The sequence below is a fragment of the Python bivittatus genome, unplaced genomic scaffold (genome assembly GCF_059951505.1).
Source record: "Python bivittatus isolate LINGU-HERP-01145 unplaced genomic scaffold, Pbiv_v1 ctg000590_np1212, whole genome shotgun sequence".
Lineage (NCBI taxonomy): Eukaryota > Metazoa > Chordata > Lepidosauria > Squamata > Pythonidae > Python > Python bivittatus.
The window spans coordinates 31,968,193-31,984,791 of record NW_028277086.1 but is presented as its reverse complement, the minus strand read 5'-3'; the positions used below and the strand labels follow the sequence as shown (position 1 = coordinate 31,984,791).

Here is a 16,599-nt window from a genome sequence, read left to right as displayed (position 1 = left end):
GATATATCTCAAGTATCTATATAATGATATATAATGATATCTCATTATATATATATATATATATATATGTTATTTTATGTATTATTATCTGTAAACCACTTAGAGTTCATTAGGAAAGAATCAGTTGCAAAAAATATTGCACCAGCAGCAGTTAATGCAATACGTTCTTAATATCAAACATATCAAAATAGTCAAAGGCAGATGATTAAAAAGTAGCAGAGTCAGATACAGAACCTTGTGGCTGTGATCCTCTGGTCTGACTTTCATGGCTAGCAGTTTCCAGAATGGAGAGATCGCAATAATGGAAAGACCAAAGAAGAGGATCTGAATGATCCAAAATCCACTCAGTCTTCTGGTACATCACAACTTAGGGAAACCCACGCAAGCTGTTCAGCTAGTCTTCATATATTTCTTTCTGTTATGTACAGTGAGAAGGCTCCTACCTCCACCCCACCCCCATGGGACAGAAATCAAAATAATACCTTTCTCCAGAAATCAGCCCTTATGTTGTCATACCTTTAGTGCAGCCTTTCCAACCTGCTTATGTTGGACTGAAACTCCATCATCCTTAGTCAGTATGATTAACTATCTGTGTTAAACTGTAACTCTGATCATCTCCAGGATAGACATTGACCATACTGGTGAAGGATGCTGGGACAATTATTCCATACTGCATGGAATGACAAAGGTTATGATCCAAGTCATCTCAATGTCACCAGATTGGAGAAGACAGCTTTATGTTTTGTCTGAAGGGAAAAAGAAGCATAAAAAATTAGTGTGACAGATTTCGAATGTAATTAAAGTGAGCTCTAGCATGGCCTTTTTACTCTTACAATCAACTTGGATATCAACTTTGGGTCATCTTCCATAATTCTGGAATTAAGATACAGTTCACATTGAAAAATCATTGAGCCTTAGCTTCTGGGCAAAACTAGCCATCCTTTATTGAGAAACAAATCACTGATAAACCAGAATTACCATTCCTAATCTAGGAATGGAGGAGAAATTCATTCAGCTAACATCTGAATATGAACTTTACCTAATTTGAACTTTCTAAACTAATACACAAAATGAAATGCAATTATTCTTCAGTACTGGTATTTTTCTGAATTGTATGATGCAACAGTACTTCTGTTTTTTAAAATAAAAAACATATATATATATTTTAAAAAAATACATAAATATATTATAAAACAATGTCCAGAAAAATATATATGTGCACAAAATTAACATATAAAAAGGTATGCTGAATTAGGAAACTGCAAACAATGCAAAATTGGGAAAACATATTTATAATACACATTTCAATATTAATGCAGATTTTAGCTAAATATATGTATTGTAAAAAAACTTCAGGAAGAATGTGGTTTTTCATTGAAACTGAATTGACCTTAATTGTTTAAATGCAGGGATTGGCAAGTTTCAGTGTTCCTCAATTTCTTGAATTCCTGACCATAATTTTGTTTTGGATCATCGTTGCTTCTGTTCTATATATTCATGAAATAGTTCTGCTAATATATATATTATGAATATTTCCTAACATGCATACTTTTCACATACTGTATAATTTTCTATAACTCATTTGTGTATTTTTCTAAAGTGCCATACTTACATATGTACACTATTCCTTAGTACAGCTATATAAACTTTTTATGTATATAGTTTAACATGGCAAATTGCATTGCAAAATCAATCAGCATACAAATGTGTTCTATATAATATATTGTATGTATTCGTTTATAAATTAGGTGATTTCATGCAAACTTCCCTTGGAGAATCTTCTGAAAAAAAATTAAGCTTCTAATCAGTTTACAGTTCCATATCCAAAGATACCCACATCTGAACAAAGTTAGCTTAGGAGATGCTTTTTATCATATTATTGGCATTTTCCTATATACTTCAAAGGACTTTTGGCTATTTGTAATCTCTAATTCATGCAAAAGTTTTTGCCCTTGCAGCATATTGGCCTCTTTGTCCTGTTCTGGCTAAAAATCTGAAAACTTCAGAGACCGCTCCTGGAGCAGAACAAAGAACACAGGAATCAATTTCATTTTCTAAAAACAGCCCAAACCCTGAATGTTGTGGTTCATCTGAAAACAGCATCTCGTCCATGACATGCCCTTCCTGGAAGGAAACTGTACTTTGTTTTCAGTGAGCTGTTCTTCTTGATACTCTTGTCTTGTAAGCGTCCATTAATAGAACTGAGAATAGAGAAATGCAGAAAACCACACAGAGGGCCAGGTTGAAGTAATTTACCTACCGCTAGCACATTGACTTTATACCTATGACACTGTGTGCAGATGAGCATTGCATCTAATTTGGCCTCTGGATCAATAGCCTTCCTCAGCTTGGTAGGCTCCAGATGTATTGGATGGGTAGTGCAAACATGAACAGCTGGGGAGTTATACTTAACACAGGGAGATGAGGGCATCCATTTGGAGAAGGCTAATCTAATCATGGAAAGGAGAAAAAAGCTTCTCTCCAGCCACAGCATCATAATTGGGAGATACAGAAAGGCTTTTATTAACACAGTGCCTGACCCAGCCTGGCAAGTTGACCAAAGGCATTGGTAAGGGAACCCAAGTGTTTTTACTTCTATCTTTTTCTCAAAAGTAGCTGTAAAAATTGCCTGGGTTTACCAGTCTCTGTTCATTGCCACAGTTTATAGGTAACTGATGTAGCAGCTGAAGCTTTCTACAGGCTACATGGCACTAGTAGGATACTCACTGTCTCCCAGGGATGAAGACATAATCATCTCATATTTTAAGCCTCCTTCATTCTGAAAAGGCACCAGGTAGGATATATAGTTCAAAGAGAGTTGTCTCTTTCTGTTATCCTGTATTAGTGTTGCTGCCACTCCTTAAATCCTTCCAGACATTGTTGATTTACAACTTTCAGCATCCCTTACCAGTGGCGATGATTCCTAGGAAAACTCATCAACCTTTGGAAATCCACATCTTATCTACCTCTACTCTGCTCTATTCCATTCTGCCTGAATCAAATGGCTTTGTTTTTTTCATATGTTTCATATTTATTCACTCAGTGGGGAAGGTGGGGAGAGAAATCAGCTATGAAAGGCAAAAGTTTTAATGGAATAAGACATTTAACTCCTGTAGAATCTTAATGGTACAGATGAAGATGGAAGTCACAGAAGATTCATTCAATAATTCAAAATTGAAAAAGATGAAGGATCATAAAACAAGATCATAATAGCCAGAAATGACAATTTTAAAACTCATTTTTAAAGGAACTAGTGAAGAAAAATGGCTTAATGAAAATAAGAGAGTAAATATACTTGATTGATTGATTGAATTTCTAGGGCTCCCAACCCCAATGACTCTGGGTGGCCTAGAAATTCAATAACATATCCAAACAATGAAGTCAGAGAAAAAGGCCATCATCTGGATGGAACAATCAGCTCTCTTCCCTACCCGCAGATATAAAACCAGACAAAGCACCCCCCACATCTCCCTAACACATGGTCTGGGGGAAGAGCCATGTTTTTAATACTCTTTTAAAAGCTGGTAAGGTGGGGGGGTCATGCTCTGGGGGGATGCTGTTCTAGAAGGCAGGTGATAGATATGTCAGAAAACGACAGACACGGGTTCGGTTGTCCAGTAGACAGAAGTTTTTATTGGGCACGTTTGCAAAGGTGGGTCCCTCCCGCAGCAATGGAGGAACCCCGAAGCAAGGTCTGACAGGTTTTTATACCCCCTATCTGTCCTCCCCCTCCTGCGAGGGCTTGGCTCACAATCTCACCTTTTTTACTGCCCCGGAGCGCCGCTAATTAACCGCAAAACCGCAGACATTCCACTTTCCGAATCCAATCAGCGCAATACACATTCCAATCCCCACTTGACCCGACAGCCGCCCCCTGCCGTTTCTCTTCACTCTGGTGCGATCGTGCCTCTTGCCTGCAGTCTTTCCTCCCTCCTGCCGTCCCTCTCCACTCTGGTGCGAGTGTGCCTTCTGCCCATCCTCCCTCCTGCCGTCCCCCCAAGGCTGCCCCATGGTGCACAGCGCTCTCCCCTAGCAAACATGGTTCGTTTGAGGCCCTCACTTCTCCCTGCCTTCTCACAATCCCCCCTTTTTCTTTTCACGCCTCTGTTGGGCCTCAAACCTGGCTAACAGGATTGCTCCCTCGTCCCGGACCCGGGGCTTCACACACTGGGACAGGTAATTCCCACAAGCAGGGAGGCATTGCATTAAGCAACATACTAGGACCAGTAAGGCAATGAAGCCAATAGTACAGAAAGTTGTTTTAACCAAGCAAAGTTAGGTAACCAACTAGTGAGCCACGACCAATTCCATCCCTCTGGATCCTCGGATATGCGAGAGGCTAAGGTCTTCAACTTGGCTAGTTTTGCTTCAATATAATTCTCATTGTTGGTTAGGTTAAAGCAACAAAGACCTTGAAAAGATTCACAGCCTTGTCCTGCCCTTAATAGGAGATAGTCTATAGCTATCCGATTTTGAATGACCACCCTCCTGATCTCAGTGACTTCTTCAGTGAGGGCTGCAATGAGAGAGGATGTAAGGTTGACACTTTTAGCCAGGAGGCAGGCCACCTTCCTTAGGTCCAGGTAAGTTTTTCCGCTTAGTGCAGGAACCCCTACTAAGGAGAGGGCCAGAGCCATGGCTTCTGTTTCGGACAAGAGTGTCACATCACTCTCACAATCAGATGGCAGCTCCCTTTTTCTTATTTCTTTTGATGGGTGCGCTTGTATTGGAGGCAGGGCATATAGAGAGGTCAGGCGCCCTATGGCACAAGGGCCCCCTGAACTATAGGCTGGAACATAGGTGTAAGCTTCATGTCCACATAACAAAAAGAAACCTTTAGGTAGGTATAGAGGGGTTGAGGCGTAAGGGATATTATAGACCCCTCCACAAGTGAAAGCAGGACCTTTTGAGGGCAATGGGGGGGTACGGTTCTGGGTATTGTTGAAATATACACATTGAGTTGCATTGGTTATCCCCAAGAGATTTAGAGCCATTTGCCTTTGATTAGTCCAGGGTCTTGGTATGGGAGAAGACCCAAAATGATAGAACATCCCCCCCCTCCCACGGGGATCATCCCCAGTGATCAAAGCTGTCTGTGCCAATTCTACGCCTTTATGTTGGTCATCTCCTCCCCTGCCTTAGTTCAGTTCCTTTTAAGTTTTACTTTGAGTCTGTCTCCCGGTTGGGCAGTCCATGGTCGGGGGTCGGGAGCTTGCTTAACCCGATGGTAGTGGGTCCAACCCCCTGTCAGGTCCGAACCGCTGATTCAGTTGTCAGGAGAACTTGGTATGGTCCCTCCCAAGATGATTTCAGCTTCTCATCCTTCCACGTCTTTATCAGGACCCAATCCTCTGGCTTGTGGGGGTGTTGGTCTTTCAGCAAGGGGGCCGTTGAGCGAGGAGTCCCTGTTTTCTTAGAGACAAGAGAGATTGTGACAGTACCAAGAGATACTTTCTCAGGAAGGCATCCTTTAGCTCGGGGATAGGCTCTCCCATTGGAGCCAGGAAAGGTCTTCCCATCATCAGCTTGAATGGGGAGACCCCCACATCCTTGCGAGGGGCTGTCCGCATTCGAAGCAGGGCAACCGGAAGTGTCTTTGTCCAAGGTAGCCCTGTTTCCAATCCCAGTTTGGTGAGATGTTGCTTCAACACCCCGTTGGCCCTTCCCACAGCTTTACAGTGTCTACCAAAGCCTGCACCCCCGTGAGACCCTTCGTGCAGTTTCTCCACCATCCCCCTCATGTCAGCACGGCTCACTACTGGGGTCCCCTCAATTGTAACCCAATGACCTGCTTCCTCCCTGCAACCTTCCCTTTCCAGCAGCTGTGAGTAAACCCCGTTCCAGCCAAATTTTCCCGAAAATGTGCACTACTCCCCAGGCATATCGCGAGTCTGTGTAGATGGTGAGGGACACTCCCTTTCCCAACTCTAGTGCCCGTTTCAAAGCGTGCACTTCACACAGCTGAGCCGACCAATCCCCTGGTAGTGCCCCCTTCTCTATTGTCTCTCCCTCCGCCGTCACTATCGCATATCCTGACTTCCTTTGTCCCTGCTCTACTCGGCTAGACCCATTCACAAACCAGACCTCACCCTCCTCCAGCGGGACCTCCTGCAGGTCCTCCCGGGTCTTTGTTTGCAGCTGCAACAGGGTGGAGCACTCGTGCTCTGCCGGCTCCCATTCTTTCCACTCCCCCGCAAGAAACTCCGCTGGGTTCAAATTCCTGTCTGTTCCTACCACCACATCAGGACTTATCCGGAGAACTGTCTCATATTTCAACATCCTTCCTTCTGTCATCCAAGCAGCCGCCTGCTGACTAAGCACACTTAAGATCTGATGGGGTGAATGGACAATCACGGGGCTCCCAAAAGTGAGTTTTTTCCCTTCTGTCACTAGCACAGCAGCGGCAGCCACTGCCTGCACACAAGTCGGCCATCCCCTCACCACTGGTTCTAGGGCTTTGCTCAGGAAGGCCACTGGTTGATATTTCCCAGCCCGTCTCTGAGTCAGCACTCCAATGGCAGTTCCCCCATGGGCTGTAACGTATAGGTGAAAGGGGGGGCCAAGTTCAGTAGAGCCAGAGCCGGGGCCGTCACCAGGCTCCTTCGTAATTCCCCCCACTTCTCTGTGTCCCTGTCTGTCCATTCTACCCTGTCAGATGATCCTTTCAACTTCTCATACAGAAACTGAGCCTTGCTCATGTACTCATCTATCCATAGCCTGCAATATCCTACTAGACCCAGAAACCGCCGCACCTCTGTTTTAGTATGAGGGGGCTTCAACTGCATTATCCCCTGTATCCGAGAAGGATCAATCAACTTCTCGCCCTTCCGGAGTACATGTCCTAAATACTTGACCTCCCTTTCCACAAATTGGACCTTCCCTTTTGACACCTTCAATCCTTCCTCAGCCAACCAGTTCAATAAAGCCACTGAGTCTTCTCTCACCTTTACTTCCTTCTCTCCAGACACCAACAAATCATCCACATACTGCAGCACCCGAGAACCCCCAGGGGCCCGGAACCCCTGGAGTTTCTCTTCCAATGCCTGTCCAAACAAGAGGGGGCTCTCGGTGTACCTCTGGGGCAGCACCGTCCATCTCAGTTGTTGCTTCAGCCCGCGCCTCCCATCCCGGGACAGCGGGTATTGGGCTTGCCGCAAACCCGTCACCCCTGGTTTCAAGGGGATGCTAATTGGGGCTATGCGAAACCGACCCGCCCCCCCTTCTCCTGCCCATACCTCAGGGTTCACAACCTCCACGTCCGCCTCCCGCAACAAACACATCCTTTCTGCCTGTTCCACATTCCACAACTCCACTCCTAGACTACCCATTAGATCCCTTCCCAGCAAGTTCACTCTCGCCTGTGGGATCAGTAACACATCTGCAGTTACCTCCTTCCCATTCCACTCCAGTCTCACTTCCTCCAGTACGTCTGCCTTGACCAGAGAGCCTCCCACCCCCATCACCGATACCGATGCGCCCCGGGATTTCGCAATCCCTGGGATGTTCGAGAGGCTCTGGTGTCCACGAGGAACTGCCGTTCCTCGCCGGTGGGACCCACCGTGATGTTTACCAAGGGTTCCCCGTGGGTCCCAGTTGGGGAACCATGACCCCCCTAGTCGTACAGGGGGAAACTCCTCTCATGTTCTCCCGATGTTCAGCATTATTGGGATCCCAATTTGGGTCTGCCAGAGGGAATTTAGTATCTGCGGCCGGGGCATTTGGGACATTTGCATTCCTTCGCTCCCAAGCCCTGAGCGCAGCTCGCCGAATCTGGCCCCTCTCTTCTGGCGTATAGAGGTGGGCTAAAATGTAATTCAGTTCCCCCAGGAGTATTCCACCGGGCCGAGAAAAAGTTCCAATTGTTCGGCGGCGGTATGGGCATTCTCTTGCATACGAGGGAGGGTCCTTTTTAATTCCCTCAACTCACTGGGTTTGATGGGAACCGTTACGTAACTGGTGACGGCCACCCCCTGTGCGTTCGTTCCGTTCGGGACTTCCCGGACGGGGAAGGCACTGGCCAACCTTAGAATAAAGGGCACGTTCTGAATGTCTTGGTTCAGCTGGTCCAGCTCTTTCCGCTGCCCGGGATAGGGTGGGGGCGCCGGAGGGGGAGCGATAGGAAGAGGAGGAGGAGGAGGAGGTAGCGGCCCCCATTGAGGTCTAGTCAGCCAGAGGTCCTCCTCATCCTCCTGTTCTTTTTGGACAAAAATTTTGGCTAACTTGGGTCGAGGCCCCTCCCAATGAACATGGAACCAGACTTCCACATAGGGTTCCTGTGTTAACATTTTATGCTCCACAATGTAGTTTTTTAGTTGGGTCACCCAGTAATTACTGGGGATTCCAAGAGTATCCCAATGGTAGGGGAATTCGGGGTCCACTAGTGGATATTTTGGCCATTCTTTAGTGCACAAAGTTATCATGGTCGGTTTTTCCAGACCCCTGGTGAATGGACACAACCAGGGTGTCTCCCACTGTTGCAACAATTGTCCTAATGGAGAATCCGTGGGGATTCCCCTACTGCGTTTTTCCCATTGGCCCCTGGCCTTACACTCTTACTCTGCGCCTTACCCATCCTTCCTGACTACGTTTCCCACCTTACAGAAGGTCCCGGACTCTTCTGTCCCCTTGCGGCGTCCAACGCCTCGTAACCACGCTAATCTCCCCGAGATTATGGGTAGGCTGTACTCACCAGACGTCCCGGAGGTCTCCTCGTCGGCCGACTTCCTCTTTACTTCTGTCTGACTGGCGATTGGAGTCCCGTCCTGGACCCGACTCCGGGGAAAACGGGAGACACCTCAACGGGGTGTTACGGCCGATTACTCACCGGTTCCCCACAGTCCGGTCCACGTCGAGGACTCCTGGCTGGCTCGCCAATTTTGTCAGAAAACGACAGACACGGGTTCGGTTGTCCAGTAGACAGAAGTTTTTATTGGGCACGTTTGCAAAGGTGGGTCCCTCCCGCAGCAATGGAGGAACCCCGAAGCAAGGTCTGACAGGTTTTTATACCCCCTATCTGTCCTCCCCCTCCTGCGAGGGCTTGGCTCACAATCTCACCTTTTTTACTGCCCCGGAGCGCCGCTAATTAACCGCAAAACCGCAGACATTCCACTTTCCGAATCCAATCAGCGCAATACACATTCCAATCCCCACTTGACCCGACAGCCGCCCCCTGCCGTTTCTCTTCACTCTGGTGCGATCGTGCCTCTTGCCTGCAGTCTTTCCTCCCTCCTGCCGTCCCTCTCCACTCTGGTGCGAGTGTGCCTTCTGCCCATCCTCCCTCCTGCCGTCCCCCCAAGGCTGCCCCATGGTGCACAGCGCTCTCCCCTAGCAAACATGGTTCGTTTGAGGCCCTCACTTCTCCCTGCCTTCTCACAGATATGACCCACCTCCTGAATCCTGCTAGATGGCTTGATCGATGGGACCAGGAGTGAGGCAACTCTTTCAGATCTGGGATGGGTAGAAACCATAGAAGACAAACAGTTCCTCAAATAACTAGGCCCCATGCCATATAAGGCTACAGTACTACTATATGTAGTACTGCTACATCAAAGACTGATTAAATAGGAAAGGGAATAAAGTTGAAGCTGAACACAACTAAGAGTTTTGCAGTTGCTCTAACCCCTAGTGAGTAGGGAAGAGATAGGCCAATCATTTCAAAGGAGTTTTGGATGGAGATGTGCTTCCTGGTTAAAAATAGCATTTCCATAGTCATGAAAATAAATGTCTTTATATATCACATATACAGTATGTGTGGAATATATCCAGCATGTCTAGTGAATTATTCTGCAAACACAGCACGATTAACACCTTATTAAGAAAGAAGCCATAGGAAAATCAATTTGGACTTATGCCTAAAATGGTACAATTAGATCAAGTTGTAAGTGATGGATTGAGCATGCTTGCCCATACCAACCCGCAGGATAAAATAGAGTTTTTTCACCCAATTAGCTTTTTGGCAGAGCTCTTACTATGAGCCTAAAGGAGCTAAAGCTAAACCAAAAGAGCCAGTTTGGTCTAGTGGTTAAGGCACCAGGCTAGAAACTGGGAGACCATGAGTTCTAGTCCCACCTTAGGCACAAAGCCAGCTGGGTGATCTTGGGCCAGTCACTCTTTCTCAGCCCTAGGGAGGAGGCGACGGCAAACTACTTCTGAAAATCTTGCCAAGAAAACTGCAGGGCCTAATCCTGGCAGTCACCAGGAGTCAACACAGTCTTGAAGACATAAAAAAAAAACAAAAGGAAGAGTGAGTAGAACCCCCAACAGCATTTTTAGTAGGCCAGGAGCTATTATTTCTCTCCATCATTTCTGAAAATTGATGGCAGTGATTCCTACCAGTTTGAAGAGGAAATACCTGAACATTGAAATATAAACCCTAAAATAACTCTTCCATAATTTAAAAAAGTGAAGGACCCCCCCCAAAAAACTCCCTTCCCAGCAAGAATTTAAACATCACAACCCCAACCATGTATGTTAAAGGTACAGTAATGTCCACTTGGCAGCATTATTTCCCCTAAATATTAAGTTCTGGTCCCAGGCTATCAAAAAGTTTCCAGCCCCTGGTTGAGCTGGAAAAAAAACCTGGGTTCCAGGTGAGTTTTAATGGAGACTTCGCAATTAATTGAATATAATCTATTTGAAATCTCAGATCAGGACTGCTAGGACAATTTAATGATAGTGAAAACAACTCTGCATGTATTTAAAAATCACTCTCATTCTTTGACATCCCCTTGGCAATAAAAATCAGGTAGTCAAAGCTACTGGTGGTGATAGGATTGCTCTAATTGTAGTTGTCAACTGATAATTCTATGCTTTTTTTTAAAAAAAAAAAGCAGTTTGTTTGTTTATTTAAGTTTTCACACATAGCAAAAATCAAGGAATACGAAACATTTCTGGCAGCTATGTGGAGAGAAATACTGACAATATAAACTGTGCTGCACAGCAAACGTAAACACAGCAGCCACAACCGAAAGCAGAAACAAAGCCAGCCGCTGCTGGGCGGAAGCAAGGAGGCCTGTTGATCACTGAATGGTGAGAGAAAGGCAGGCTACACATGCCCCAAAGCACTCCCCCCCCCCCCTAATTAGTACTTCACACATCTCAGGGTTAGCTGGCGTTAAGAACTTGGCAGTTGAGTGGCTGCCTAGTGCAAAGACCACACAGCTCAACCTGAGCCAGTTATACGGAGAGAAAACTATGAACCCTTTGTTGGTCAAAGTCCAGGAAGACCGCGTCTAAGTGGCTCTAATGTATGTCGGACTCTTGGCCTTTGCACCCCGGAGAAGAGCAGCGCGCGCTCCTGCGGGGAAGAAGTGAGGCGGCCCTGTGGGCAAATATTGCGCGTGTGCGTGTGTCTCCCTTCCCGCGCTGGGTAGGAACGGCTGCTTGCTCGGTTTACACGGCGCATCCACTTGCTGATGCACACCCGAACGCGCAGATACACGCTCTCAGGCAGTCGCCACCACCAGCAGCAGCACCCAAATCCCACTGCAAACAAAGGGAGACGACGGTGGGGCTGCTGGAGCGGTCCCTCGCCTCCCGTTTTGCAAACGGCGACTGCCCGCAGCCCGTCAGCGGTGCCTTCCTCTCCCTCTCCCTCTCCCCCTCCCCGTCGCCGTCCTCCTCCATCCCGTAGCTGACGGTAATTCGGGAGCCGGGATCCAAGCAAGGCGGGAGGGACGTCACCCGCGAGGGAGAAAAGGCGAGAGGGGCGAAAGACACACACACACACACACACACACACGCAAGCACTCACACAACCAAAACAAACCTCGCCCGCCTTCACCTCGGCGGATTGTCAACAGATCCTTTGCAAAGGGAATCTGAGAGCAGCCGCGACCTGCGGGGAGGCGGCGGGGGAATTTCGGGCGCCTTTGTGCTTCCCCCGCCGGTGTGTTATGCTGAACGTGGTTTCGCCGAGTAAGGTAAGCGCGAGCGGGGGGAGCAGGGGATTTCTGCCTTTCGTCGGAGTCTGGAAGGAAAGAAGGCGATTCATGAATCATCCCTGCTTCTTCCTACCCCGCAGATAGTTGACATATGGCTCCAAGTAGCAGCTAAGTGCAGGGAGATGCCTTCAGGTATGATTTAGAAGCAGGGGGGCGTGAGGGGGGGCTCTTTTCCTCCCCTCCCCCTCTTTCTTGTTTAAGGAATGCCCAGAAAAGTGTTTTGTTTTGCTTTTTTTTTTTGAAAGGCGGAGAGGGAGTCAGTTTCTATGCCCCGAGAGCTGGTTTTACAGACACCCCATGCCTCCCTGAATCCGTGGTCGGATTGGGGTGATTTCCCGTGTAACGTGGACCCCTAACAAACGGCGACATGCATAGTGAGGAGGACATGCTTCCCGAGCTGTCAAAAATGGGGAATATAAGCCCTCGTGGCCACTGAGATGGTCATTAAAATACCTGCCTTTTCTTCATCCTGTGGATTTCATTTGAGTCGCCGATGTTCCAAAGAGCAGGAATAAGGGAGAAAAAAATCTCCCCCCTTCTTAAACCAAGGTATGTTAAAGGGGAATAATTTGCAAGTTGTAAAATGCCCATATGAGTGTTAGATATATGTGCAAGCTGTGTTACTGAGCGGTGTACTTTTATTTGAGTGATGTGCAACACACTCCTTTCAGTATTTATGCAGTTGAGCATCTTTTTACCTAAAACAAACTTGAGGACCAATAAAACCATGTATACTACTTACATACATGTTGACCATCTTTATAGTATTCTTGGATTTATTTCAAGTTCAGTTACATAAGCATTAATACAAAAATAAAGTGTATTTTACAGTTCCTTTGACATTTTAACTTGCCCCCCCAGAGTCCAGCTGCTTATATCCATACAAATAAAGAAAGAAAGAATAGAAATTCCTGCTCGCTGCCTTGCCTCTGAAGGCAGCATTAACATTGTCAAGAGGCAGTACTGTCACTTTGCAAATAAACAGCTATCAAGCTCCTACCTCTAAGAGAAACAGACTTCAGTCAATAATCCTTCCCTGTACAGTAATGCCGAAAAGCTGCCAGGGCCAGTTTAATAGGAGAAGAAGAGCAGCAAAGTGGGCAGGCTTCTGAAGAGAGAGACCAGCTAGAGGCTTGAGAGACCTTGGCTTCTAAGACCGAAAGAGTTTGGCTGGCTCTCAGAACTCTGAACTGAGGTTCATGCAAGAAAAGGAAGAAGATCTGCCCTAAGCTTTTCCTCAAAACACAATCCCAGGTTAGTGTGCCTGTGATGATCATGGGTTGAGTAATGGTCATAAAGTGGGTGTGGTGAAAAGCTTTTCTGAAGAACCTGGTGAAGATTTTGATTGGAACAGTGAGGTACCGCCTAAAACCAAACACATTTTTTAATCAAACACATCCAATTTATCTTTAAAACTCCACCCTGTATTTTCAGCTACTTTATTAAATGTTTTCAATGCACCAGTCTTTCCCTATTCAATTATCATTGTTATAATAAGTGTTTACCCACCTGTACTTGGCTTTTTCTGATAATTGTCAAAACATCTTGTCATTTGCATCAGGAAAGGAATGATGCTCCAAGTGTTTCTACTTTCGTTTGAATATTTTGGTTTGATGGAACATTCATGATGCTTATTTCTATTACCGCTGTTTTTATAAGCTTGATTGGCATCTTGCAGCTCAGCATCTAAAAATGTGGAGGAAAAAATAGATGTAAAAAATCTTCACTGGAGTGCTTATAGTTCATGTTGTTTGCTTTGTTCCTTGATTTTCAGCACATAAAATGTATGGTTAGCATGCATTCATTTCTGAGGGAAGAATGTTTCACAAACTTTTTTTAGCTAGGAACACTTTGGAATTCTGCTTTACATTTATGTTATTATAACATTTTAGAGAAGACTGTACAGTTCACTGTTCAAAATATAGAACAAAGATTATATTTTCTGAAAAACTGAAGACCTTTTGATATTACTGAAGACTACTCGAGAAAAGATTATCTCCTTATGTATCTCTGGGCTTATGTATCTATACTATACATTACACCAGATACAGAGAGGAAACAAACAAAGAGTCTAATATTGTAATACCTTAACACTTACAATAATATATGTATACATGACAGTTATATTCTCTTGCTGCCTCTTTTTTTTAATATGCATAGAAACATCTCTATATAAATATTCCCACTATATAAGACCCTTTTAAAGTTAAGGTGTTCTGTTTTTAAGGTCTGAATCTTCCTTCCATATATTTAATGCTTTGATTTGGAAAATTAGTTCAGAAGACCTGAATTGAATCCTTCAGATCTTGGCTTTGATGATTACAGATTTGATAATAACCACTTCAGAAAGCAAAATATAAATGTTGCTGAAAATTTAACAAAAGAAATGCAGTTGAATTCATACAATGCCTCTAGCTACAGTACAGTGCTTGGAAACGTAGCAGCAATCTGTCAATAGACTTACCTCTCTTGTTGTACAATCTGATTTGGCCTTATGGAAGAAAGAAGATTCAGTGCTGTTAAAAGTTGTTGCATCAGATGACATAATTATGAAAAGTATATTAGTTTGCTTGTTGTGGTATTGCAGGGAAAAACAATATTCCCTCTGGAGTTTTACTACCAATATGGCTTGCATGCAGACTCATACTTCACTTGTCACTCAAGGGCTGTTCTAGTTATCAGTTTGTTTCCAGTTCAACACGTTAATGATTGTCTTTAAAGTCCTTAAGAGCTTAAGTCCAGAATATCTTTGAAGAATTGCCTTTCTCCATACTTGCCTGCCTGCATCCTAAGATTTGATAGAGAAACTTTTAACAGAACACCGTTGTGAAGTCCTGGCCAATGGGGCTTTTTAGTGGAGTGCTCCTCAACCTTGACAACTTTAAGATGTGTGGACTTCAATTCCCAGAATTCCTCAGCCAACTCTGGGAGTTGAAGTCCACACATCTTAAAGTTGTCAAGGTTGAGAAACACTGTTTTAGTGGCTGCACCTGAAATATGGCAGACTATTTAGGAAGGCATTTGCTTCACTGGGAGTGCAAAATTTATTTGTTGTCTCATTTTAGCTGCTGCATCTGCCTACTTCTTACTGCATGTTTTTCTACCTTTTCCCTCTAATTTAGTTTTATGCTATTGTATTGTAGCTCCCCAGAAAGTTGTAGAGCACAGAATCAGTCTAAGGTCTGAGGGTTGCATAGAACCCCCCCCAAACTTTTTCAGCAGCTACCCAAAGCCTTCAAAACCTGTTAATAAGCTGTAATATTTAATGTGACAAAAGGGGGGAAATATTGAATAGATGACGGGGGAATAATCATACTAACTATATTTTAAGTAACTAAAAGGAGTTCAAGATAGGTTTCCCTATAGCCCAACCCACTAATTTTTGGAGAGGGGCACATCACTCAAAAGCCAAGTCCTGTCCTCAGTCTGGAAGAAGTTGTGCTTCCCCGATCGAAAAGTTTGGGTGGGTATAAAGGTTTAAATAAATAAGCAACTATTGTAGTTTTGTTTTAAACATGATTTAAAAAAGTATACATTGTACTTTTTCAAAATATTTATTTATTTATTAATTCTAGTTATATGGCTCACATTCATGACTCTGGGTGGCTAACAGAGCTACGTGAAAAAAAAATGTATATGTATATATATCCTGTAAAAATCATAAAATCACAATCAGCAGCCAGGGTACAAAAACGACCACCAACAATTAACATAACTATTGCCTTGTAAAAAGCCAGTAGGGTAGAGGCCAGTCTAATCTCTGGAGGGATGATGTTCCAAAGGGCGGATACCACAGCAGAAAAGACTCTTCCTGGGCCCCACCAGATGACATTCCCTTACAGATGGGTCCTGGAGCATGCCTCTTTTGACAGACCTGATGGGATGGAGAGACATAATCATGGGGGGGGGAGGTGGTCCTTCAAATAACACAGCCCCATGCAATGAAGGGCTTTATGGGTCATTACAAGCACCTTGAATTAAACCTTCCGCATACTGGTGCAACTTGAGGAGCAGAAATGTAACATGCGCATATAACTGTGCGACTGCATTCTGCTCCAGCTGTAGCTTCCAGATGCTGTCCAAAGGTAACCTCATGTAATATGTGTTGCAGTAGTCCTTCCTACTTGTAGTCCATTCTACTAAATTGTTGTTTAGAAGGGCAGAATATAAGCTCAATAACAATCCATATCTCTTATATTGAATACTGTTAATCTGTATGAATAGATGTATAGATAAAAAATCTGGACTGATCAGCAGCCATCTATAACTTTTATTTTTGCATTCTATAATCTCTGTAGTACATTTTAAAAGCTTCTGTGACTGCATATATTTGAATTACAGTATACGCTATTAGCAAACCTATTGTTTCAGTATGGTTCTTTAGATAGCCAAAAAGGCAAGGCTCATATTCAAGAGAGAGGAACACAGTTGGGTAAAGACATATATACAGCATTAGGGCTATGAAGTACCTTGGAAATAACTGGAAAAATTATGTGTTTTGGAGTGTGAAAAAAATGCACACATAACACCTGTCTGCAACTCTTTAAAGCAGCTTTATTGTTTCCCAGGATCACATGGCTGCCATGTAGAGCATCATGTAGCCTTAATACATATACTATATACTTTAGGAAAAAAGGATGAGAGGAAGATAGAGAAC

General features: G+C 44.6%; 1 protein-coding gene and 1 long non-coding RNA gene across 2 annotated transcripts in view; one reads left to right on the top strand and one right to left on the bottom strand.

The window, feature by feature from the left end:
- The first annotated feature begins 11,278 nt into the window (after positions 1-11,278).
- KCNB2 (potassium voltage-gated channel subfamily B member 2) overlaps positions 11,279-16,599 on the top strand; it is a 168,940-nt gene continuing 163,619 nt past the window's right edge. Inside the window, exon 1 of the mRNA XM_088149247.1 lies at positions 11,279-11,921. The gene's annotated coding sequence lies outside the window, so the exon portion shown is untranslated. The remainder of the gene's footprint in view (positions 11,922-16,599) is intronic.
- On the bottom strand, positions 12,608-14,582 carry LOC112540262 (uncharacterized). Its single transcript, XR_003084331.2, has 3 exons — positions 14,407-14,582; positions 13,452-13,628; positions 12,608-13,307 (listed from the first exon to the last, which is right to left on the bottom strand). It is a non-coding gene; the product is annotated as an uncharacterized LOC112540262 (long non-coding RNA).